Source organism: Schistocerca americana, chromosome 8, assembly GCF_021461395.2.
Source record: "Schistocerca americana isolate TAMUIC-IGC-003095 chromosome 8, iqSchAmer2.1, whole genome shotgun sequence".
In the NCBI taxonomy this organism is placed as follows: Eukaryota; Metazoa; Arthropoda; class Insecta; order Orthoptera; family Acrididae; genus Schistocerca; species Schistocerca americana.
The window spans coordinates 499,686,601-499,710,044 of record NC_060126.1 but is presented as its reverse complement, the minus strand read 5'-3'; the positions used below and the strand labels follow the sequence as shown (position 1 = coordinate 499,710,044).

Below are 23,444 nucleotides of genomic sequence, written 5' to 3'. Positions count from 1 at the left end.
TTGTAACACTAACCAAAACGGCCTTGCTGTGCTGGTACTGCGAACGGCTGAAAGCAAGGGGAAACTACGGCCGTAATTTTTCCCGAGGGCATGCAGCTCTACAGTATGGTTAAATGATGATGGCGTCCCCTTGGGTAAAATATTCCGGAGGTAAAATAGTCCCCCATTCGGATCTCCGGGCGGGGACTACTCAAGAGGACGTCGTTATCAGGAGAAAGCAAACTGGCGTTCTACGGATCGGAGTGTGGAATGTCAGATCCCTTATTCGGGCAGGTAGGCTAGAAAATTTAAAAAGGGAAATGGATAGGTTAAAGTTACATATAGCGGGAATTAGCGAAGTTCGGTGCAGGAGAAACAAGACCTCTGGTCAGGTGAATAGAGGATTATAAATACAAACTCAAATAGAGGTAATCCAGGAGTAGGTTTAAAATGAATAAAAAAATAGGAGTGCGGGTAAGCTACTACAAACAGCATAGTGAACGCCTTATTGTGGGCAAGATAGACACGAAGCGCATGCCTACTACAGTAGTATAAGTTTATATGCCAACTAGCTCTGCAGATGACGACGAACTTGAAGAAATGTATGACGAGATAAAGTAAATTATTCAGATAGTGAAGAGAGACGAAAATTTAATAGTCATGGCTGACTGGAATTCGATAGTAGGAAAAGCAACAGTAGGAAACGTAGTAGGTGAAGCCACATGGTAGAATTTTGCACAGAGCATAGCTCAATCATAGCTAACCCCTGGTTCAAGAATCATAAAAGAAAGTTGTATATACATGGTAGAAACCTGGAGATAATGACAGGTTTCAGATAGATAATATAATGGTAAGACAGAGATTTAGGAACCACGTTTTAAATTGTAAGACATTTACAGGGGCAGATGTGGACTCTGACGACCATCTATTGGTTATGAACTGTAGATTAAAACCGAAGAATCTGAAAAAGGTGGCAACTTAAGGAGAGGTTGTACACAGTTTCAGGGAGAGCATAAGGGAACAATTGGCAAGAATGGGGGAAAAAAAATACAGTACAAGAAGAATGGGTACCTTTGAGAAATGAAATAGTGAAGGTAACAGAGGACCAAGTAGGTATAAAGACGAGGGCTAGTAGAAATCCGTGGGTAACAGAAGAGATAATGCATTTAATTGATGAAAGGAGAAAATATAAAAATGCAGTAAATGAAGCAGGCCAAAATGAAGAGAAACGTCTCCAAAATGATTTCGACAGGAAGTGCAAAATGGGTAAACAGGGATGGCTAGAGGACAAATGTAAGGATGTAGAGGCTTATCTTACTGGGGGTAAGATAGATACTGCCTACATGAAAATTAAAGAGAGCTTTGGAGAAAAGAGAATCACTTGCATGAATATCAAGAGCTCAGGTGGAAGCCCAGTTCTAAGCAAAGAAGGGAAAGCTGAAAGGTGGAAGGAGTATATAGAGGGTCTATACAAGGGCGATGTTCTTGAGGACAATATTATAGAAATGGAAGAGAATGTGTATGAAGGCGAAACAGGAGATATGATACTGCGTAAAGAGTTTGACGGAGCACGGAAAGACCTAAGTCGAAACAAGGCCCCAGGAGTAGACAACATTCCATTAGAACTAATGGTTGGATGGTTGGTTTGGGGAAGGAGACCAGACAGCGTGGTCATCGGTCTCATCGGATTAGGGAAGGATGGGGAAGGAAGTCGGCCGTGCCCTTTCAGAGGAACCATCCCGGCATTTGCCTGGAGCGATTTAGGGAAATCACGGAAAACCTAAATCAGGATGGCCGGACGCGGGATTGAACCGTCGTCCTCCCGAATGCGAGTCCAGTGTCTAACCACTGCGCCACCTCGCTCGGTAGAACTAATGACAGCCTTGGGAGAGCCAGGCCTAACAAAACTCTACCATCTAATAGGCAAGATGTATGAGACAGGCGAAATACCCTTTGACTGCAAGAAGAATATAATAATTGCAATCCCAAAGAAAGCTGGTGTTGACAGACCTGAAAATTGCCGAACTATCAGTTTAATAAGCCATGGCTGCAAAATACTAACACGAATTCCTTACAGACGAATGGAAAAACTGATAGAAGCCGACCTCGGGGAAGATCAGTTTGGATTCCGTAGAAATGCTGGAATACGTGAGGCAATATTCACCCTTCGACTTATGTTAGGAGAAAGATTAAGGAAAGGCAAACCTACGTTTCTAGCATTTGTAGACTTAGAGAAAGCTTTTGAGGACGTTGACTGGAATACTCTCTTTCAAATTCTGAAGGCGGGAGGGTAAAACACGTGGAGCGAAAGCCTATTTACAATTAGTACAGAAACTAGATGGCAGTTATAAGAGTCGAGGGACATGAAAGGGAAGCAGTGGTTCGGAAGGGAGTGAGACAGGATTGTAGCCTATCCGCGATGTATTTCAATCTGTATATTGAGCAATCAGTAAAGGGAACAAAAGAAAAAAACGGAGTAGGAATTAAAACACATGGTGAAGAAATAAAAACTTTGAGGTTCGCCGATGACATTGTAACTCTGTCAGAGACAGCAAAGGACTTGGAAGAGCAGTTGAACGGAATGGACAGTGTCTTGAAAGAAGGGTATCAGATGAACATCAACAAAAGCACAACGAGGATAATGGAATGTAGTCGAATTAAGTCGGGTGATGCTGAGGGAATTAGATTAGGAAATGAGACACTTAAGGTGGTAAAGGAGTTTTGCTATTTGGGGAGCAAAATAATGGCAAGGAAAGTATTTCCGAAGAAGAGAAATTTGTTAACATCGAGTATAGATTTAAGGGTCAGGAGGTCGTTTCTGAAAGTACTTATGTGGATTGTAGCCATGTATTGAAGTGAAACGTGGATGATAAATTGTTTAGACAAGAAGAGAATAGAAGCTTTCGAAATGTGGTGCTACAGAAGAATGCTGAAGGTTAGATGGGTAGATCATATAACTCTTGAGGAGGTATTGAATAGAATTGGAGAGAAGAGAAATTTCTGGCATAACTTGACTAGAGGAAGGGATCGGGTGGTAGGGCATATTCTGAGGCATCAAGGGATCACCAATTTAGATTCAAATGGCTCTGAGCACTATGCGACTTAACTTATCAGGTCATCAGTCGCCTAGAACTTAGAACTAATTAAACCTAACTAACCTAAGGACATCACACACATCCATGCCCGAGGCAGGATTCGAACCTGCGACCGTAGCGTCACCAATTTAGAATTGGAGGGCAGCGTGGAGGGTAAAAATCGTAGAGGGAGGCTAAGAGATGAATACACTAAACAGATTCAGAAGGATGTAGGCTGCAGTAGGTACTGGGAGATGAAGAAGCTTGCTCAGGATAGAGTAGCATGGAGAGCTGCATCAAACCAGTCTCTGGACTGAAGACCACAACAACAACAACAAGAACGACAACTTCGTTGTATTTATTATACGAGGTGGAGTTGGAAAGTAAGTTTCCTCTGTCGACTGTGGTCAGAGTTATGTGTGAAAGGAAAAAAAAGAGAATCATACATTGAAGACATATCTTTATTTTTCTACATAATTTTCAAGTAGATTGAGACATTTGTCATGCCGCTTTATAAGCTTCAAAAAGCATTCCAGGAAAAATTTACGGCGTTGCATGCGGAAGAAACGTTGAACGGCTTGTTTGATGTCAGCGTTGCTGCCAAAGTGCATTCCGCCGAGAGCCTTCTTCAAAGCACGAAACAGATGGAAGTCACTTGGTGCGAGATCCGGACTGTAAGTCGAATGGTGTAGGCGCTCCCAACCAAGAGTTGCAATATGGTTTTGCATTGCCGTCGCCGTGTGTGGTCTCGCATTGTCATCCAACTGCAGAACACCAGATCTGAGAAGGCCAGGCCGCTTTTTCCGAATCACCTCTTTCAATTTCGACAGCATTGATGGTTGCAACCTCCAGAAAGTCCAGGTGCAAAACTCCTATGACGTCCTTGAAAACGGTGAGCGCACTTTACCTGCAGATGGAGTGCTTAAAATGGTTCAAATGGCTCTAAGCACTATGGGACTTAACATCTGTGGTCATCAGTCCCCTAGAACTTAGAACTACTTAAACCTAACTAACCTAAGGACATCACACACATCCATGCCCGAGGCAGGATTCGAACCTGCTACCGCAGCAGTCGCGCGGCTCCGGACTGAGCGCCTAGAACCGCTAGACCACCGCGGCCGGCTTCTGCGAAGAACTTTGTACATTTTCTTTAGTACTGACATAGCTTTAAATAAACTGAATCACCAAAATTTCGTGAACTGTTCGAAGAAATTCATATGCAAATACCTTTCTGGTGCTTCCACACTGAGAAAGGACTGCGTCAGTGGAAACCACGAAAAATAATGCAACCAACCGAGCAACAGGAGATAAATTAAAAAAAAAATAGGTATCACTTGATGCGTCCACAGACCCTGTGGGAAGGTATATTGGGAATGTCATTGTGGGAAACTTGTGGGAAGATAGTCTGTAATAAAATGTGAACATTTACGAAAAGTAATTTTTCCTCCAATAGTAGATTGACAAATTTTTGGGCCATATTGCCCGTAGGCGTTAACTAAGACGATGTACTACTCTTCGTAACGGATGCTGCGCCCTATATAGTAAAAGCTGCCGAGTCACTGAAAGTATTACACAATATAACTGTCCATGTGACCTGTTTAGCTCACGCCTTATACAGAACTGCAGAAGATATTAGTAGTAAACTCACTGATCTTGACAAATATTGTGGATATATGAACCTAATATTTTTGAAAACCCCTCCATTACTTCCGTTTCTGTGCGGCCTTGCTCAAATTGTAGGTATAATTTTACTATGATTGAATGGGACATTGCATTTGGTCCATATACCACCAGAATATGTGCGCAAAGTAGACCCGTTTTCGACAGGAATCGTACTCTTCTACGTTTTTCAACTGTGGAGCACATTTCCAGTTGCCACATCATTCCACTTCCACAGTGTGGTGCATCTGTTGTCCCACATTTTTATTCCTATTTAAATAATGACTTGCATACGTCTAGCTTATCATCTTCATTCTCTCTTTCTGTTCACACGGTGTTTGCATTCCTTGATCAAATTGTTTACAGGCGCTACTACGCGAGTGGTCAGGGGTAGCAAAGGACTCACGTTTCAGCTCTATTCTGATACTGCGAATACCTCTAATTGTTTGAATTTACAAACCTTCTGTATCGTGTTACTTTCGGCTCACAGGAATCTCCAACTTCGGGGAAGAAACATCCTTTTTCCATAGGGCAAGTGCGCTAACAGCCTTTCAGAAACGGAGTACGCTGATCCAGCGAGAGCAAACAGCCAAATCCGGGGCCCTGGTAGCTACTTGCGGTCTCTACGTTCTGCCCACACAATGCAGGGCGGAAAGCTTCAGAATATGGAGAGGCGGAAGCCTCTTAAGTTGCTAACGTACCACAGGTCTGGACCACCACTTGCTGAAATTACCCTTTCGTCCTGTTACTGGACAGCACTCCAAAATTGTGATATATTGTCACAGCAGCGTCTGAGAATTTCCCACTTCAGTTTTCTGTGCGAAGTATAGTCCACAAATACGTAAATTTATAAAAATCCCAAAATACTTGCCTTCCTATTAGAATGTGGTTTCAGGCCATCCCGGAAGTGAGAGAACGTTTTTGATTGGCGTTCTAGCATCTAAATTCTGGGTAGGAGCGCGATTCCAGCCCTCTCATTGGAGAGACACTGAAGCTATTTCAGTGATTAGGTGAATAAAGGGCGCCTGAACGTGGCTGGAAGTGAAGTGAGAGGTGTTTGTGTAAGGAGACTCACGGAGACTTCGCCATGGATGCTACTCTCAGGACCTCCGCTATTTTGATGACGAATTTGGACTTAGACCTTACGCCGAGTCGTCAGAGTTTGATTTAGCAGTTCACGGGACTTACAAGAAGAGGCCAACACGTTTGGTTCACGGATTTCCTTCAGACTTTTTACACTTTCAGTAGGCCTTTAAAAAAACATATTGCGCAGTTAGTAAAGTGCTCTACTCTGGAAATCCCGAGGAAATCGCAAAAGACGTTTTACTGTCTATTATGTATTGTGTGCGAGCCGGCCGAGGTGGCCGAGCGGTTCTAGGCGCTACAGTCTGGAACCGCGCGACCGCTACGGTCGCAGGTTCGAATCCTGCCTCGGGCATGGATGTGTGTGATGTCCTTAGGTTAGTTAGGTTTAATTAGTTCTAAGTTCTAGGGGACTGATGACCTCACAAGTTAAGTCCCATAGTGCTCAGAGCCATTTGAACCACTTTTTATGTGTGAAAAAGGCGATAGCCGTAAGAAATCATTATGGTCAAGTGATCAGCGTTTGCCCTCGCCACACGACATTTCATTTCAATAAATGTATGCTATCTGCAGACCAAACTCTGTGATTCATTTATCTATTCCACCGTTAAACTGCCAACGTCCTCTAACCGTAAACACAAGAGTCAGGCCAGTTGTTGACATCAGGATATAAATTAACAAAAAGAAAGTTCTAATGTGTGTGAAATCTTATGGGAGTTAACTGCTAAGGTCATCAGTCCCTAAGCTTACACACTACTTAGCCTAAATTATCCTAAGGACAAACACACACACCTATGCCCCAGGGAGGACTCGAACCTCCCCCGGGACCAGCCGCATAGTGCATGACTGCAGCGCCTTGAGCTCTCGGCTAATCCCGCGCGGCTATAAATTAACGATTCCTGTAAGCATCACAGCCATATTGATAATCACTCTTAGTAACTCACGGGGATATGTTACCGCTTTCAGACCTCCGAGGCTAGTACTGGCAACAACATATATTTGCCTATCCACGAAGGTTTGTAGCTAATCAACCGAGCGAGGTGTGGCAGCGGTTAACACACTGGACTCGTATTCGAGAGGACGACAGTTCAAACCCACGTGCGGCCATCCTGATTTAGGATTCCCGTGATTTCCACAAATCACTTCGGGCAAATGCCGCGATGGTTCCTTTGAAAGGGCACCACCGATTTCCCTCCCCATCCCTCCCTTATACGAACTTGTGTTCCGTCTCTAATGATCTTGTTGTCGACGGGACGTTAAACACTAATGTCCGCCTTCTCCCTGTAACTAGCTGCTGGTTGTATTTCCAGACAACATCCGACCTCTGGCAGTGCCGCAGAAGAGCACGTGGAATGATTTCAAAGACAGTATCGAACGCCGTTGAGAGATTCATACCACATAAATTAATAAGTGAAGGTACTGGTCCCCCATGGTACAGAAAACGGATCAGATCGCTGTTGCAAAAGCAACGAAAAAAGCATGCGAAACATAGAAGACGGCAAAATCCCCAAGATCAGCGAAGTTTTGTAGAAGTTCGAAATATAGAGCGTACTTCAATGAGAGATGCCTTTAGTAATTTCTACAACAAAACACTGTCTCTGAATCAGGCAGAAAACCCAAAGAGACTCTGGTCATATATAAAGCAAGACGCAGTCAATACCTTCACTACGCGATATCAACGGTAAAGTCACTGATGACAGTGCCACTAAAGCAGAGTCATTAAACACGGTTTTCCGAAACTCCTTCACCAAAGAAGACGAAGTAAATATTTCTGAATTCAAATCAAGAACAACTGCCAAGATGAGAAACGTGGAAGGAGATATTTTCGGTGCAGCAAAGCATCTTAAATCACTTAATAAAGGCAAGGCCTCCGTCCACATTGTATACCAGTCAGGTTGCTGTCAGAGTATGATGATACAATAGTTCCATATTTAGCAGTTATATACAACCACTCGCTCACAGAAAGATTCTTACCTAAAGACTGGAAAATTGCTCAAGTCACACCAATACACAGAAATGGAAGTAGGAGTAATCCACCGAATTACAGGCCCATATCACTAACGTCGATTTGCAGTTGGGTTTTGGAACATATACTGTGTTCGAACATTATGAAGTACCTTGAAGAAATCGATTTATTGACACATAGTCAGTACGGATTAAGAAAATACACTTCTTGTGAAACACAACTAGCTGTTTAAATTCGTGAAGTAATGAGCGATATCAACAGGGGATGCCAAATTGTTTCCATATTTTTGGATTTCCAGAAGTCTTTCGACACCGTTCCTCACAAGCGCCTTCTTACCAAACTGCGTGATTATGGAATATCGCCTCAGTTGTGCGTCTGGATTCGTGATTTCCTGTCAGAAAGGTCACAGTTCCTAGTAATAGACGGAAAGTCATCGAGTAAAACAGGAGTAATAGCCGGTGTTCCCAAAGGAAGTGTTATAGGCCCTCTGTTGTTCCTGATCTACATTAACGACATAGGAGACAATCTGAGAAGCTGTCTTAGATTGTTTGCAGATGATGCTGTCATTTACCGTCTTTCAAAGTCATCAGATGACCAAAAAGAATTGCAAAACGATTTAGATAAGATATCTGTATGGTGCGAAAAGTTTCAACTGACCCTGAATAAAGAAAAGTGTGAAGTTATTCACATGAATACTAAAATAAATCCGCTAAATTTCGATTACGCGATAAGACTGTAAATTCAACCAAATACTTGAGGATTAGAATTACAAATAACCTAAATTGGAACGATTACATAGTCAATGTTGTGGGCAGAGCAAACCAAAGACTGCGATTCATTGCAGAACACTGGAAGGTGCAAAAGGTGTACTACAAGAGACTGCTTACACCACACTTATCCGCCCTATTCTGGAGTATTGCTGTGCCGGTGTGGGATCCGCATCAGGTGGGACCGACGGATGAAATCGAAAAAGATCAAAGAAGGCTAGCTCGTTTTGGATTACCGCGAATTAGGGGAGATAGTGCCACAGATATGATACGTGAATTGGAGTGGCAGTCATTAAAACAAAGGCGTTTTTCGTTCCGACGTGATCTTCTCATGAAATTTCTATCACCAGTTTTCTCCTCCGATTGCAAAAAAATTCTGTTGGCACCCACCCATATAGGGAGAAATGATCATCACGATAAAATAAGAGAAATCAGGGCCCACTCGCACAGAAAAATTTACGTGCTCATTTTTCCCGCACGCCGTTGGAGAGTGGAACGGTAGAGAGACAGCTTCAAGGTTGTTCATTGAACCCTTAGCCAAGCACATTATTGTGAGTAGCAGAGAAATCACGCAGATGTAAAAGTTCGTCTGAAGGAAAGCGGTATCGAGCCTATCTTCAGGAAATACGCCACTGTTGTTGCACTATGTCTTAAAGTGGGTAACATGTGTCACTTTCTGATGTTCCGAAGTACTTTTGGGAAATTTATTTATCTTCAGAGAACGATGTTTATTTAGTTTTCTTGGTTCTGTTGACTGACTAAAGGTACAGGGCCAGTAAAGGGGTATTACTTAACTGACTTCTAGTTGAACAGTAAATTTAATCTCATTCTTTGTACCTCAGGATCTAGACTTAATCGTTCTCGACTAACATATTCAAGTTCATTCAGTGTGACATAACGACATTATGTCAGCACTTGATTACACGCTATTTGAATTTCGGTCCACCATTCTATTGTTTTATTTGGTAATAAGATTTATTATTTTTACATCGCTAGAATATCATCAAGTCAGTCACACTTATAAAACTGACGTAATAGGAGTCATGAAAATGTTTTTAGAATGGCACATACTATTGTGCTGAACAGCACCTAACCAAGCAGACGGCGAGTAGCTACCACATTCCTCCCGTGCAGCGGACGGTATCCGCGCGGGATTAGCCGAGCAGTCTAGGGCGTTGCAGTCATGGACTGTGCAGCTGGTCCGGGCGGAGGTTCGAGTCCTCCCTCGGGCATGGGTGTGTGTGTTCGTCCTTAGGATAATTTACGTTAAAGTAGTGTGTAAGCTTAGGGACTGATGATCCTTGCAGTTAAGTCCCATAAGATTTCACACACATTTGAACATTTTTTTCTGGACGGTAAGCACATCAGTTCCTTTCCACGAGCGTCCATTTCACTGAGTGTTACATTACCATTCACCTAATTCCATAGATCAGCCTTGAATATTTGGCTGCCTCTCAGAGTTCTTATGGTTCTGGACAGATGATCACAAAGTTTTGTTGATGCAGTTTGAACTCCTTTCTAAGCCACTGACAACAGCATTAACAGTGAGTAATAAACTTCATTTTTCCTCTAGTATTGTAGGTATTGACATCACTATTCATCTGAACTTATGGTGGATTTCTTATGACGAATTTCATTAGCGAATATATATAGGGAGATTGTAATTCAAGTAAAACTTTAAAAACGCTGTAGAAATAACATCATTGGTCAGAATGGCGTCAAATTGCAACGGAATATTATGAGAGAAGGGGGAAAACGTATAGCAGAAGAAAAAAAAAGTAGTGTGAAAATTGCTCAATAGATGGCACTGTATGTGCCAGAATGCGTGAACGAAAACACCTTGTAAGCGTATTGTCTATGTGTATCTTTGCGGGCAGCCGCGCCTGTAGAGAGTCGAGCGCGGGACACGGAACTGTTATGTTGTGTAGTGTGTAGCTCTGCATGTGAGAGGTGTTTTTTAGTAATCAGGTTGAAGTGTTGCTACAAGTGCTGTTAAAGTAAAGTGATGAAATTTGGAAGTGATTCGGAGGAAAGTGTGTCAAGAAGTAATGAAAAAACGAGCAATGCCGGCAATAACGTATTTCTGTTTCCTTTCATTGCGTGTTGCACAGAATCGATCATCCGCGCCGTATTCGGTCTCCCAGAATGAACTGATGTGAATCAGTAAAAATTAGTTACCATAAAAGAGTGCAGTCAAGTGCCAGTGTCTTGTAGCGAGCGTGAGGACGTGCGTCCGGTCATCGCGTTTCCGCATTGTCAACAATCAGCCGCGCCGCGACGGTTACGCGCACGCTCGTACAAGCGAGAACTGAGAACTGAAATATTAACTTTACGAACAGTGTTATATCATTACTAGTGACAAGGAGGACTATTCCAGATATCTCTGTGTGTGCCGGCCGTAGTGTCCGAGCGGTTCTAGGCGCTAGAGTCTGGAACCGCGCGACCGCTACGGTCGCAGGTTCGAATCCTGCCTTGGGCATGGATGTGTGTGATGTCTTTAGGGTGGTTAGGTTTAAGTAGGGGACTGATCTCCTCAGAAGTTAACTCCCATAGTGCTCAGAGCCATTTGAACCTCTATGTGTGACGAGCGTAAGAATTTTCGTTCGATCATTCGGCTTCCGCATCATCAACAATCACTCGTGTCGTGTCGGTTAAATGTACGCTCGTCTGAATTATATTTTGGACTGTTAATCAGCAAGATTGTTAATTGGGATAAACATTTACGATTTAGACTGTAAACAGTGCAACCTGTGCTTTCCATATCGTCTCAGAATAAATATGTTCATATCAGACATAGGGCAGTGTTGTGTTTTAACGTTGAGTGGCTCCCCTAAACACGCTTGCATATTTCGATAGATAATTTCAGGCAAGCCAACAGCAGTGTGGGGCAGAATAATACGACCGCCGCGGGATTACCAGGTACGTGGTGTGGACAGGGCGCACGGTCAAGAAAAGCAACGGTCACGAAACGACAACCAGTTAAAGGTCTCCCACCCCCAATTGTATTCCCGGGCGTCTTACAACCTGCCAGGCACACAACCCATTGAATTTGGTATAAACACGGCGGGGCACACGGCTCTTCCTCCATTCGCGCCTGCACCGTTCGCCATGACTGTCTCAGTGCAGGATCGCGCTCTGCTTGTAAAGCTCTATGGCAAGAATGATGACTGTGCACACGTCGCTCTGCAGAAGTTCCAGACACTGAAGGGTTTGGAAAAAGTCGTTTGCTGGTGACTGCCGTGGGTCTGGAGGAAATGATTCGGAAATTCGAAAAGAAGGGTTCTTCTGGTGTGCAACCTGGTAGAGGGAGGAGTGGCCACAGCAGACGGATGGTGGTGTGCAAACGTGTAGTGCACGAAGAATTGCCAGAATATTGGACATAACCATGAGCACGGAGCGTAAAATCCTAGGAAACATCTCTCTTTGCTATGCATTCAAAATTACCCATGTGCACTTGTTGGTTCCTGTTGACCGGCCAGCAAGAGAGACCTTTGATTTAGAATTTCTTGCTCGCGTCTAAGTGAACAATGACTGACCGTGGAAGATTTTGTGGACAGATGAAGCCCACTTCCATCTGACAGGATATGTCAATACACAGAATTGTCGAATAGGGGCAACAAAAATTCACACTCAAATCAACCAGTACCACTTCATCCTGAAAAGGTCTCTGTGTGGTGCGGGTTTACGGCATCATTTATCACAAGGCCACATTTTTTTTCGAAGAGACAGGTGCTTCCGGTCCTGTTAACTGTACCGTCACTGGTAAGCGCTTTCAGTGTCTTTTCCGCAACCACGTCATTCCAGCTGTCCAACAGCGTGGATGTGTAGATGGGATCATTTTTATGCAAGATGGCGCTCATCCAGTTAAGCAGCTGCTGAAGCGCCATTTCGGAAATGCTATCATTATCTGCCACCATTCCCCTACAACCTGGCAGTCCCGATCACCTTATCTTAATTCGTGTGACTTCTGGCTGATGGGCTATCTGCAAGATGCTGTGTTCATTGTTGCGATTGCAAACTTAGCTGCATTGAATGCCCGCATTGGCAACACATTCTGAACGTGAGCCCGGAAACACTTCGATCAGTTGTGAAAAATGCTATTTCTCGATTTCAGCTTGTTGCAGAAAACGATGGACAGCATTTTGAACATGTTTTGCGCCGGTCACACGGAAATTAATAATGAGATTTGATTTTGATTTAAGCTTTTTATGCAATTTTTGGCGACAGGACAATTAAAAACCGATGTGATTGATGCTTTTATGTGGTTGTTGTCCTCAGGAGAATTAAAAACGATTTTTCCCGTCCGATGTGATATGTCCTTGCTGTGGTGGATAGGCTTACATAATTAACAGTATCACACCTGTACACCCATGCACGCTGAGTAGTACAGTTTGTTTACTGTCAAACATACACCTTAGGCATTGTTGTGTGATTCACTTGTCATTTGTAGTCCACCACTATTAAATTATGTAGAGGGCCTCTAGAGGGAGAGAGTGGGCAACCGGACGATACGGCGGCCATTTTTCTGCCAAACTGCTGGCGGGACTTCTGAATGGCCAGTAGCGGAGTACACACTCACCGAATCAAAAGCACAACACAATATGGCGAAATCATTTGTTAAATGTCTTTCTTTACAGCTGTAGTATACTCATAGTAGTCTACTACGTACAGAACAGGAAAATTTGATACAGTGGCTGTAAAAATTATTCGTTACTTACATTTATCTCATTTAAAGTTCGTTTACTAGACATATTGCAATGAAAGTAACGTAAATAAAAAAAATATAGTGTATAGCATTTGTTTTGTATCGGAAGGGCATAACGCTAAAGATTTAACGTACCTGTATTACATCAGATGAATGAAAGCCGTAAGCAGTTGTTTACTTGTGACATGCAAAAAGTGTGAGACGTATTAGTACTTCTTATCAAGTCTTCAAACTTTTTGCATGTCACAAGTAAACAACTGCTTACGACTGAATGCCTCTCGCAGATAACAAACAAAAAAGATTACAAAAATCAGGTAATGTTAAATGTAGGCTACTGTAATAACGACCAAATATAACAAGAAAACTACCGTATACCTTCTACTCCACAGTAAGTAGGCCTATTAAAAACTGTCTTCAAGAGTACCTACAATTATTTACTACGAATACTGTTTCAGCAACCACAACAACTGCGGAAAACGTACTTACAACTTGCCTGCGTCAACAGTCAGGCAATAATACTGAAACCAAAATAATGCCTAGTGTTCTGATTGGGAGCGAAATAAAGTTTGACGCTATAAAGTCGAATGAGCATGGCACAACGATTACAGGAACTTTCCGTTTCCAGCAAGGACTGTCGGATTTTGGCTCCAGAAAAGCTTGTGATGCTACCAGTATGCACGAACTGTTAAAGAAATAAGAGCTTAAAAATGAAATAAATTGTAAGAGGCCTACCTGTTTTGCGTGATTAAAATATTAAAAAAAACTGACACCTTAAAATAAACTCAGACTTAAAATCGCAAACGCTAATTACGTACTAAAAACGATATAAAACTAAATCGAACGTGCATGCACAACGCATAACAAGTCTCTCAATAATTCAAATACCTTTTAATCGTTTCCAAAAGTCCTCTGAACTTCAATTCAACTCAAAAGCACGGCGAACATAGGAAGCGGGAGAGACGTTTGACAGAAAAATGGCGCCAAAGTTAATCAACCAATCACGGGCAACTTCACCTATGGCCACTCTCTCTGTATACAGGCTCTCTAAAATTATGATGCTTACAGCGCCATCTCTTGCTAAATTTTGTAACTATTTATTTTTCTTCTGCAATACGTTTTCCCCCTTTTCCGATAATATTCCGTTACAATTTGACGTCATTCTGACTAGTGGTGTTATTTCTACAGCGGTTTGAAAGTTTAAGTTTAATCACCCTGCATATTAAGATTGTGCCGTTAAAACGTCCAACTCATTGAAGAAGTGTCTACATGACTACAGCTGAACAGCACATATTATTGTTATAGCTCGCTTTCGTGTGATGATAAATTTCTTTCTAAATGATACTCTAATCCAGAAAATTATTCCATAACACACTGTCAAGTGGAAATATGCAAAATATGTCACGGGAATGATTCGTTTGTTTCCAAGACTAGCAAATTATACAGCAAAGATAGCTCGCCATAATTGTATGAGCAACTCAGTAATGTGTTTTGTTATAATTCAAGTTTTCATGAATATGCACATTAAAAAATTTAGAGCATTATACCGTGTTTACTGATTCCTGTTCATGTGCTACATCAAGTGTTGGTATGTCTTCAGTTGTTGTGCAGAACTGAATACAGTGTGTTTTCTAAAAATTAAGGAAGAATTCATTTTCATAGACTCACATAATAATTCCTTGAAACACTTCGTTAACTATCTCTTCCTTTGCTTACTCTGGAATGGGGCTTATTATGACACTACTACGGTCTGCAGAAAGGAATAACTATGCTGGATGAATGAAACATGGAAGGTTATTCTCGTGTATAGGGATGGACCTAAAATTGAATAATTTTGTGTTCATGAAATTAAATAGTGTCAGACTAGGCAGGAAAAAATGCAGTTTATCGTGCGAGGAGATCACGGCGAGTGCCACAACCCTATTTTCCAGAAACTTCGCTCAGCTGAAACTTTGACGGCTCTTTTCTCAGAAACGGTTGAGTATTTACTCGCTTATATTTGCTCCTCTTCCACTGAGTGATGATTCTGGAAAATCGGGTTATGGCACTTGCATACTCTCGTTCTCAGTTGCACCAGCCCACGACGACAGGAATTGCGTATTTGTTGGCTGGAAGTTTCTATGAGACTGGTCGAAAGATTAAAGCCGAAACTCCCCCAAACATCTGTGACGCTTGTAATGGTTCTTCATTTGCGAAAACATTACCACCCGCCAACCCTATTTTTCGATAACGTAGATCAATGAATATTTTTCTATGTAATGACTCATATTTTTCACTCTATTCAAATTTGGTTTCATTTTTATATGTTTTGTTGTTGTGGTCTTCAGTCCAGAGACTGGGTTGATGCAGCTCTCCGTGCTACTCTATCCTCTGCAAGCTTCTTCATCTCCCAGTACCTACTGCAACCTATATCCTTCTGAATCTGTTTAGTGTACTCATCCCTTGGTCTCCCTCTACGATTTTTACCCTCCATGCTGCCCTCAAATATTAAATTGGTGATCCCTCGATGTCTCAGAACATGTCCTACCAACCGATCCCTTCTTGTAGTCAAGTTATGCCAGAAATTTCTCTTCTCTCCAATTCTATTCAATACCTCCTCATTAGTTTTGTGATCTACCCATCTGATCTTCAGCATTCTTCTGTAGCACCACATTTCGAAATCTTCTATTCTCTTCTTGTCTAGACTATTTATCGTCCATGTTTCACTTCTATACACTCCATACAAATACTTTCAGAAACGACTTCCTGACGTTTAAATCTAAACACGATGTTAACAAATTTCTGTTCCTCAGAAACGCTTTCCTTTCAATCGCCAGTCTACATTTTATATCCTCTCTACTTCGACCATCATAAGTTATTTTGCTCCCCAAACAGCAAAACTTCTTTACTACTTTAAGTGTCTCATTTCCTAATCGAATTCCGGCAGCATCAGCAGATTTAATTCGATTACATTCCATTATCCTGGTTTTGCTTTTGTTGATGTTCATCTTATATCCTCCTTTCAAGACATTGCCCATTGTGATCAACTGCTCTTCCAAGTCCTTTGCTGTCACTGGCAGAATTACAATGTACGTCGATATTTTGAGATGTTGAAATCGATATACTATCTAGTGTGAATATCTTTGTACTTATTGTTATATTTGATGCTGGTTTGTGACTTTTTGGCGCGGAAGGGTGCAGAGTAGTCACGTTTTTGTGTTGAAAATGAAAAGATGAGTCTGAGTTATGGACAATGAAAAATGTTGTGAGTTTTATTAAGAGCAGCAAATGAAAAAAAAAAAATGTTCAAATGTGTGTGAAATCTTATGGGACTTAACTGCTAAGGTCATCAGCCCCGAATCTTACACACTACTTAATCTAAATTATCCTAAGGACAAACACACACACACACCCATGCCCGAAGGAGGACTCGAACCTCCGCCGGGACCAGCCGCACAGTCCATGACTGCAGCGGTTCAGACCATTTTTTTTTTTTAAATCTCATTTTGTTCTATATTGTTCGTTGAATTTGTTTATGGCGGACGTCCGATGACACCGGGTTGTTCGTTGATCCGTTTACTCAGTTTTTTGTTACAGAGGGTAGCTAAACCCTCTGACCGAACACACTGAGCTACCGTGCCGGCGACCGCTCGGCTAATCCCGAGTGGCTAAGAGCAGTAACGGCTGCGAAATTGTATGATGAAGTAATGTTTTGAACATACGGAAGTATAAAAAGTTCAAAAATGTGATTTTTTTTGAAAGTGAATGTAAAGAATTATTTTCAAGTGACCATTGTTTAAAAAAGTATGAAGCACATTGCAATGAAAAACATAAATCGTCAGATTAACCCTGAAAGATTGTCTTCGTAAGTTCTTCAAGCCGGCGTAGTTAACATCCGTGTGCCTTCCGCACCAACAGCGACAGTCGTGCTACCTAGACTGTGGTGTATGGGAAGGTGTCGTCGTTGAGTGACTGTAGGAGGATACAACATGACTTGGACAGCATTTCTGATTGGTGTAAAGAATGGCAGCTAACTCTAAATATAGATAAATGTAAATTAATGAAGATGAATAGGAAAAAGAATCCCGTAATGTTTGAATACTCCATTATTAGTGTAGCGCTTGACACATTCACGTCGATTAAATGTTTGGGCGTAACATTGCAGAGCGATGGGGGACAAGGATGTAATCGCAGTTGTGGGGAAGGCGGATAGTGGTTATTCGGTTCATTGGTAGAATTTCGGGAAGATGTGGTTCATCTGTAAAGGAGACCGCTTATAAAACACTAGTACCACCTGTTCTTGAGTACTGCTCGAGCGTTTGGGATCCCTATCAGGTCGGATTGAGGGAGGACATAGAAGCAATTCAGAGGCGGGCTGCTAGATTTGTTACTGGGAGGTTTCATCATCATGCGAGCGTTACTGAAATGCTTCAGGAACTCGGGTGTGAGTCTCTAGAGGAATGGAGGCGTTCTTTTCGTGAATCGCTACTGAGGAAATATAGAGAACCAGCATCTGACGCTGACTGCAGTACAGTTTTACTGCCGCCAACTTACATTTCGCGGAAAGACCACAAAGGTAAGATAAGAGAGGTTAGGGCTCGTACAGAGGCATATAGGCAGTCATTTTTCCCTCATTCTGTTTGGGAGTGGAACAGGGAGAGAAGATGCTAGTTGTGGTACGAGATAGCCTCCACCACGCACCGTATGGTGGAAAAAAAAATGGTTCAAATGGCTCTGAGCACTATGGGACTTAACATGTGTGGTCATCAGTCCCCTAGAACTTAGAACTACTTAAACCTAACTAACCTAAGGACATCGCACACATCCATGCCCGAGGCAGGATTCGAACCTGCGACCGTAGCGGTCACGCGGTTCCAGACTGTAGCGCCTAGAACCGCACAGCCACACCGCGCGGCCGGTTTGGTGGATTGCGGAGTATGTATGTAGATGCAGATGTAGACAACATTTCTTAATTACGAGCCAAAGCCAGAGCGAGATCGTCGTTGGATTGCAAATACAAGGTAAGTGATTTTCTTCAGTGACTGTAATCATTTGATGTAGCAATACCCGCCACATTGAAGACCTTTTAGTTGCGCAACAAAAAGATCATACTTTGAGTGCGCGACGTGATAATTTTTGAACTATTTAACTGTTAGTAGAGGTATTGTTATACGCTGCGCACGGCGGTGTCGCGGCCTCCTCGTGCACATTAGCCGTGTTGCGTGGCAGGCACGGCAGGCAGGCAGCGTGTGCTGTCCGGGCAGACCGCACTGCACACTGTTCTCCCCCGAGCGGTATTCCGCAGGCTGGCCGCCGTAATGAAGCTGCTGCCAGCACTGTGCGTGACGTCACGGGTGCTCGCCGCGCGCGGTTTTGCCGGCCGCTGGCTGCTTTATGTACAGGCAGCGGGCCGCGGCGTCGCCTCTGCACGCCCCACCGTGCTTCCATACAGCACACGCGCATGTGCACACACACACGCGCGCACGTATACACAGACACACACACGTACACTGTGAAACACGCCGCGATCGGTGGACTTGGAGGAGGAGTTCGTTGCTTCCCTCCACACATATACGATATTCCATCCCATAGCTACTTAATTTATTTAGTGGAGATTGCTCGATTAATTCAGCTGTATCATTAACTGAATTACTGAAAAACATTACAAATAACAGCCAGCACTGGTAGCAGAGCGTGGGTAGCGTTCGTGCTACTACTCTTTGACTAACTGATGGACTTATAGCTGTACTTATTATTTTAAATTTAATAATATTTTGCTTTGGCCAAGTGACTACTTAGCTGCATGTTTCAGGTTGTCATGGCGGCCAGAGAATCTCCAGGATTAGACCTGCTGCGCTGCGTGTTCGTAATATAAACAAACAAGGCACTTCCTGAGTTGCTTGCGGGTTTAAAAGATGCCTTGCTCAATCCGGTCCAAATTTCACCGGACGTTATTGGTTCCTTTCCGACGGCCGTGGCAGCGGCGGCAGGAGCGGTCAGTGAGTTGCAACAACATTTAGACTAGTTTGGTGTTGATTAACCGCATCCGTTAGGTTCAGGCATTATCCTCTGGTCTTAAGCTTCTGGTAGCTCATTGGTTGTCAGCTTCGAATAGTCCCTTCAACTTTGGTCATCTTGTGAGGCTTAGCTCGGTGCCTTCTACTGTGTAGAGATGTCGGACTGCCTGGGACTTGTTTCCTCTGCATGGTTGAAGTCCGAGCGGGTATCTCGCTATTACCGTTGCCGGCTTAGCAGTGGCTGTGAATTGGTCGTCTTGTAGGTTTTAGGTCGGTCTCTTCCCGGGGCAGGGATGTCGAGGTAGCCTGAGGGCATGTTTCCTCTGAAGCGTGGGTCCGACCGAGTGTATCGCTTGCGGCCATTCGTGGCCATTGTCTTGTGCCTTTTAGAAGCTGCTAGTTAGTTCATTTCGGGATATCACCCCCCGGGTTCTAGTTTGTGGGGATGAGGTTGAACCGTGGTAAAAAAAATTTGCTGTTTTGAAGGGCCCGCCGCAGCGCGTAGTGTAAAGCAGTCGCCTTACGTTTCTGGCGGTGGAGCCGCTGTGGCAATCGCAGCTTTGGTGTCTCCCTCTGGTAGGAAAGGGGAAAAGTTGCCGTTTCATGTGCATTTAAGGGGCGCTATGAGCTCGGCGAGTCGGTCAGGTGGTCAGCCGGGTCAGTGTGGGGCAGTCAGTGTCTGTCGTCCGGAGTGCTAGTATGTGTTAGGCCGCCAGTCTGTTCGAGTTTGTTCAGGCACTGGACATTGGCGATTGGATCGATCGGTTGTTCGGTCTCTTCCCCGGGGCAGGGATGTCGGGTAGCCTGAGGGCATGTTTCCTCTGCAGTGGCGGGTCAGACCGAATGTATCGCTGAGCCAATGTCGGTGTGCCGTCTGGAGTGCCAGGATGTCTGTCGTCCGGATCGACCTTTAAGTCCGGTTGGATCGATCGGTTGGTCGGTCGTGCATTGAGACACAAGATGCCTTGTCCGTCTTGAGCGTCGGTGCATGCGCCGTATAGCGAGGAGTAGTGGCTTCGCGGCCGACACGAGAGCAATAACACTCAACCTACGACATCGGGCTGGCCGGTGCGAGCTGCGACGCCGTGAGACGGGAGATCGGCGCGCCTTCCTGCGTCCGTTGAAGCGGCTGGCAGCGGACGGTTCGGGAGAGCGTTTTGAGGATGCTGCGCCAGGTCATCGCCAGACATCGCCGTTTATTACAAGTCAAGTGATTGCTGATATGTTGTTTCATTTACTTGTTAAATTCCACTTGTTTTCTTGGTCAGTGTCTCGTCCCCAGCTTGCTCGTCTGTCTCTCGTCCACATTTGTTAGGCAGTTAGTGTCTGTCTGTCTGTCTGACGGGCTTCCGTACGTTAATAGCTGCCTCTGTCATGTTTGTCGGATTCGGTGTTAACTAATTTATTGCTTAAAGGCCGAATCCTTGAAATATGTTTTTATCTTGCCTATCTTCTTGCGAGGTGGTATATTTGTAATGTAGAGCATGTTGTACATTTCACGGAAGTCTGCATTTTATAGGTTTTATTTAAATAGTCATTTTAGGTTATAAGGTTGCCACCCTTCCACCGTAAGAGTTCTTTAAAAGAAAAACTAAATTGCACTTTCGGTGGCAAATAATTTGAGTGTTGTACCATTTCCATCCCTCTTACGGGGTGCATAGTTTACGTGTTTGTGTGAGTTGTTAAAAATTTTTTTGTTTAAAGCAATCTGGTGTGTTGCAGATTTGCACCAGTGTACTCTTTCAGAGGTTGTTGTGAGCGGTCATGAGTACGGCCGTGTTGAAATGGAGCAAGCAAGCTTCTCAGCCCCAAGGCTCATACTGTTAATATTGCTCTGTCTGCCTCCAAATAAAATTGTAACTTGATATTTCGAGGGTGCTTTTCTGCTTATAATTTTAAATCTGTTTTTGAAAAGACTTTTAGGAATAAAATTCACATTTGTTAAAAGTGATTTCATTTTCCATCAGTTACTTCCTGGCAACTACTTCCACGCTCACCTAGTGTGATTAAATGCGTTAATGTTCTTGAGGAATCGCTAGTAAATAAAGTAAATTCTTTAAGAAAATATTTTCAAAATATAAATTCACGGTTCATTGCACTACCAGACGCAGCACAAGTCCTCTTACATAGGTGATAGCAAGTGAAATATTAGAGAAAGCCAGTACACGGTTCAAGGGAGGTGGATTACCACTGAGACTCTCCAAGACTCAGTGCACACAATTCGATACTACTCATATAACATACAAAAGCTGTTAAAGTAGTGTGCTCAAACACTGAAACGCACGAAGTAGAAAACGTAAAGTTTCTTGAATAACAGAATAATCGCAAACAATATTGGGAAAATCACGCGCTAGAATTAATGATATGCCTTGCTTCAGAAACATTTTCTATACGTAGGCTGCTGGTGATTTCAACATACACTAATATATTTCATTTACTTATAAAATGCAGAATAATATTATGAAGAAACACAACTTTGGCGGATAATATTTTCAGAAGACAGAAGTATGTAAGAAGATCTGTGTTACGTTAGTACTACCACATTTCCCAGAGATCTGTTCATAAACATTTTTATCTTTAAAACTTTTCCATGTCCTTTGTCGTTAGGAAGACTTCTATTTTCCAAACGAACAGTAAAACCAACAAATATAAATCTAACACCAAAAACAAACTATAGAAAGACATTAGTACACAAATAAATTAAATACATGGGTATGCACGTATTCAACAGTATGGAAAAGCATATTAAACAGCTTGTTGGTAACGTGGGAAGTTTACCACTGTATTTATCAAATGGTTCAAATGGCTCTGAGCACTATGGGACTTAACTTGTGAGGTCATCAGTCCCCTAGAACTTAGAACTACGTAAACCTAACTAACCTAAGGACATCATACACATCCATGCCCGAGGTAGGATTCGAACCTGCGACCGTAGCGGTAGCGCGGTTCCAGACTGTAGCGCCTAGAGCTGCTCGGCCACTCCGGCAGGCCAGTATTTATCGTTCTTTTAGTTAACTCTGCTACATTGAAATCGTCTTCGCACTATCGATTAAAATTCATGATTTAGCTGATTTTGTAATCAGTGCCGGCCGCGGTGGTCTCGCGGTTAAGGCGCTCAGTCCGGAACCGCGCGACTGCTACGGTCGCAGGTTCGAATGCTGCCTCGGGCATGGATGTGTGTGATGTCCATAGGTTAGTTAGGTTTAAGTATTTCTAAGTTCTAGTGGACTGATGACCACAGAAGTTAAGTCCCATAGTGCTCAGAGCCATTTGAACCATTTTTTTGTAATCAGTATTGGCATTGCAATACAATAAGAGTTCTTAATGTTTAAGCCATTTCATTGCATATAATGCATGCCCTTGTTTCCTTCTTCCATTAGAGACCTCGCTCTTTGCAGGATCTATTAAATATTTAAAAAAATGTAACGAGAAAAAAGCAAAAAATTTTGATTGTTTGGAGCTAGGAGTAGCAGCAGCTCTAACTCATAATTAGAATGTCCTCGTTCCTAGGTTCGAAATCGGCCAACATTCAAATTTTGAGTAAAATCATCAGAAATGGTGCCTGAAGACTTGCTGTGTAAGAAGTCACCTCCCTCTGTCCAGAGACGGTGGAGGACCAGACAGAAGTTCAGAACACTCTCTTGTCCTTGTGGTGGGAAACTGTCCCCGAAACGAGAAAGAATCAACAGTTACCAACAACATGAGGATGCAGAAGGAAATGGAAACCACTGTATTAAAGACATGTAAATTGTATCCACAGGACATGGGCGTGTAACTGAAAAAGTGTCACCATGATCTCTGTACTGGCAAAAGATTCCAGACTAGACCCTCTTCGGGTCTCAGCGAGTAGACTGCCTATAGGATGTGACCATGAGCAGGAGACTGAATAACTGATGAGAGAGTAATGTTGTACGAGTCGGGACGAGAAATGTCAGAAGTTTGAACTAGGTAGGGAAGCTAAAAAACCTGAAAAGGAAAATATAGATGCTCAATCTATAGTGGTGGTCAGTGAACGGAAATGGAAAGAAAACAAGGATACCTGGTGAAACAAGAATAGGATAATATCAAGAACAGGAAAAAGAGGCTTAACGGGAGTAGGAGCTGCTGTGAATGGGAGGGTAGCGCAGAGAGTTACTGCGAACAGTTCAGTGATGGGGTTGTTGTCATCAAAATCGATGGCAAACCAACACCGACAGGAATAGTTCAGGTACACATGCC

At 43.1% G+C, this 23,444-nt stretch overlaps 1 pseudogene; it reads left to right on the top strand.

Annotated features, from left to right (window-relative positions):
- LOC124545943 overlaps positions 1–19,084 on the top strand; it is a 154,694-nt pseudogene extending 135,610 nt beyond the window's left edge.
- The last annotated feature ends 4,360 nt before the right edge of the window (positions 19,085–23,444 follow it).